The following is a 4198-nucleotide window of genomic DNA, read 5'->3' on the forward strand; positions in this document are numbered from 1 at the left end:
TCCTCGTCCCTTTTCCTACCATACAAGCACTGTGACTACCATTGTAGACTCCAGTAATGGCATTCTCCTTACTCCTTTTGGAGGAACAGGAGATAGATTGTTTAATTTGGTCCAGGGAGCTTATCTGGCCCTAAATGCCACAAATCCAAACAGAACCTTGGGTTTCTGGCTCTGCCTTACCTCCAGTCCTCCTTATTATGAAGGAATTGCCTTTCTGTCTACTGCCAATAACCTCACTTCCCCGAGCAATAGGTGTCAGACTAAGCCACATAAACTAACACTCCCTGAAGTCTCTGGACGAGGTTCTTGTTTGGGCAAGATTCCATCGACCCATAGTCACCTCTGTAAACAAACTCTGACACCCTATAAAGGGAGCTATTATCTCGAAGCACCCAATGAGTCCTACTGGGCCTGTAACACAGGATTGACCCCTTGCATATCTGCTCAGATATTTGATGATTCCCATGAATTTTGTGTGATGGTCCAGTTATGGCCTCGTGTCACTTATCATCAAGAAAGCTCAGTGATGGAATTCTTTGAGCAGAGAGGCAGATACACTCGAGAACCTGTGTCTATGACTATTGCCCTATTGTTAGGTATTGGAGGCATCGCTGCAGGAATTGGTACAGGAACTGATGCCCTCGTGCAGAGCAACCACCTTATGCAGTTACAAATGGCTATGACTACTGACCTAGAGGCCATAGAAAGATCCATTTCTGCCCTGGAGAAGTCTTTAACCTCACTCTCTGAGGTTGTGTTACAAAACAAAAGAGGTCTGGATTTACTATTTTTAAAGGAGGGGGGATTATGTGCAGCCTTGAAGGAAGAATGCTGCTTTTGTGCTGATCACACTGGGGTAGTCAGAGAATCAATGGAGAAACTAAGAGAAAGATTAGCACAAAGAAAAAGTGATTTTGAAAATCAAAACAATTGGTTTGAGGGTTGGCTAAAGGGGTCCCCTTGGCTTTCTACTCTGATCCCCACCCTCCTGGCCCCCTTGATCATTTTCCTTCTCCTCCTCACCTTTGGTCCTTGGGGTTTTCAACGACTAACACAATTCATGAAAAATCAGATCGATTCGGCCCTATCAAAAACTGTTTCAGTACACTACCATCGGATAGAAACTCGAGAGGAAACTATTGAAACAGGTGAAAGGCTCAGGTTCAGTGGCCTATGAACCTAAAAACCCCTACAATTAAAAGCTAGAGGGTACTCAATGACGGGAATAGTATGGTGCCTGTGCTGGGAGCACAACGTACAGAGGTCGCCAGAGACCGGCTCAACATGGCTCGTTGCCAGATACAGGACTGCACCCCATATAGCCTAAGACAGGGGCCCTCTCAATTTATGACCAAAGCCTGCTTTGGCCATTTTATAGAAAGAAGGGGGAATTGTCAGGAGCCAAGTAGCCTAACTGATTCTCATGGGAAAAAGCTGTGTACCCAACCTTCCGTTAACGGTTTCAATAGCAACCATTTTTCAACAAGACCACAGTATGTACCTTTTGATCAACTCCCTGAAACATAATGGTTTGCTGTATGGTCCGTTGATCAAGCCCTGGAACAGAGAGACCTTTTCCTGAACCCTACCTTACCCTAACTTCCTCCTAGTAACTTTCCATACTCCTATCTACTTCTCCTAGCTCCTAGCATATATAAGCCTAATTCCCCTTGCAATAAACGAGACCTTGACGCAACTCAGACTGACTTTGTCTTCCTTTACACACCTGGTCTCCTTTCTCTCTCACCCTCATTGATCTTTCAGGAGGTGCCTCCTCGGGTCTCATCAAATAACCTGGCCCGCGGGACGGGTCAGTCTTCCATTCGATTCCATTGGTCCACATGTTGGTTTTTATGCCAGTACCAAGCTGTTTTTATTACTATAGCTCTATAGTAGAGCTTGAGGTCAGGGATCATGATGCCTCCAGAGGTCTCTTTATTATACAGGATTCTTTTAGCTATCCTAGGTTTTTTTTTCCATATAATGTTAAGTATTGTTCTTTCCAGGTCTGTGAAGAATTGTGTTGGTATTTTGATGGGGATTGCATTGAATCTGTATATTGCTTTTGGTAAGATTGCCATTTTTACTATGTTGATTCTACCTATCCATGAGCATGGGAGATCTTTCTATTTTCTGATATCTTTTTCAATTTCTTTCTTTAGAGACTTATAGTTCTTATCATACAGGTCTTTCACTTGCTTAGTTAGAGTTACACCCAGGTATTTTATATTATTTGTGGCTATTGTAAAGGGTGATGTTTCTCTGACTTTTTTCTCAGGCCCTTTTCATTTGTATATAGGAGGGCTATTAATTTTTTGAGTTAATTTTGAATCCTGCCACTTTACTGAAGGAGTTTATCAGCTGTAGGAGTTCCCTGGTAGAATTTTTGGGGTCAATTATGTATACTATCATATCGTCTGCAAATAATGAAAGTTTGACTTCTTCCTTTCCAATTTTTATCCTCTTGATCTTCTTTTGTTGTCTTATTGCTCTAGCTAGAACTTCAAGTACTATATTGAATAAATATGGGGAGAGTGGACAGCCTTGTCTTGTTCCTGATTTTAGTGAAATTGCTTTGAGTTTCTCACCATTTAATTTGCTGTTGGCTATTGGCTTGCTGAAGATTGCCTTTATTATGTTTATGTATGTTCCTTGTATTCCTGATCTCTCCAAGACCTTTATCATGAAAGGGTGTTGGATTTTGTCAAAGGCTTTTTCAGCATCTAATGAGATGATCATGTGGTTCTTTTCTTTCAGTTTGTTCATATGGTGTATTACATTGACAGACTTTCATATGTTGAACCATCCTTGCATCCCTAGAATGAAGCCTACTTGGTCATGGTAGATAATTGTTTTGATGTATTCCTGGATTCAGTTAGCCAGTATTTTATTGAGTATTTTTGCATCAATGTTCATGAGAGAGATTGGTCTGTAGTTCTCTTTCTTTGTTGCATCTTTGTGTGGTTTGGGTATCAGGGTAACTGTAGCCTCATAAAAACAATTTGGTAATGTTCCTTCTGTTTCTATGGTGTGGAACAATTTGAAGAGTATTGGTATTAGCTCTTCTTTGAAATTCTGGTAGAATTCTGCACTGAAATCATCTGGTCCTTTTTTATGTTGGGAGACTTTTAATGACCATTTCTATTTCCTTAGGGGTTATTGGTCTATTTAAATAGTTTATCTGGTCTTGATTTAACTTTGGTATGGGGTACCTATCCAGAAAATATCCATTTCTTTCAGATTTTCCAATTTTATGGAGTACAGGTTTTTGAAGTATGACCTGATGATTCTCTGGATTTCCTGATTGTCTTTTGTTATGTCCCCCTCTTCATTTCTGATTTTCTTAATTTGGATGTTCTCTCTGTCTCTGTTTCTGTCTCTGTCTTTCTCTCTGTCTCTGTCTCTGTCCCTCTCTCTCTCTCTTTCTCTCTCTCTGTTTTTTGGTTAATTTTGATAAGGGCTTATCTATCTTGTTGATTTTCTCAAAGAACCTACTCTTTCTTTCATTGTTTCTTTGTATTGTTCTCTTTTTTTCTATTTTATCGATTTCAGCCCTCCATTTGATTATTTCCTGGTGTGTGTTTCTCCTGGGTGAGTTTGCTTCTTCTTGTTCTAGAGCTTTCAGTTGTGCTCTTAAGTTACTAGTGTGAGATTTCTCCAACTTCTTTATGTGGGCACTTAGAGGTATGAATTTTCCTCTTAGCACTGCTTTCTTAGAGTCCCATAAGTTTAGGAATGCTGTGCATTCATTTTAATTGAATTCTAGAAAATCTTTAATTTCTTGCTTTATTTCTTCCTTGACCCATTGGTGATTCAATTGGGCATTATTCAGTTTCTATGAGATTGTATGCTTTCTGTAATTTTTGTTGTTGTTGAAGTCTAACTTTAAGCATGGTGGTCTGATAAGACACTGGAGGGTATTTCAATTTTTTTGTATCTGTTGAGATTTGCTTTGTGACCAAGCATGTGGTTGACTTTGGAGAAGGTTCTATGGGGTGCTGAAAAGAAGGTATATTCTTTTGTGTTAGGGTGGAATATTCCGTAAATATCTATTAAGTCTATTTGTGTCATAATTGTAGATGTAACCAACTGTCTTATTAAATAAGAAACACAGAGCCGATTCAGAGAATAAAGCCAAGAGGTCAGAGCTAAGAGCCTTACCCTTCCTGCTTCAGCGATCCTCCTCAGCCAAGAGAGC

This window comes from Peromyscus eremicus, chromosome 1 (assembly GCF_949786415.1).
Source record: "Peromyscus eremicus chromosome 1, PerEre_H2_v1, whole genome shotgun sequence".
NCBI lineage: Eukaryota > Metazoa > Chordata > Mammalia > Rodentia > Cricetidae > Peromyscus > Peromyscus eremicus.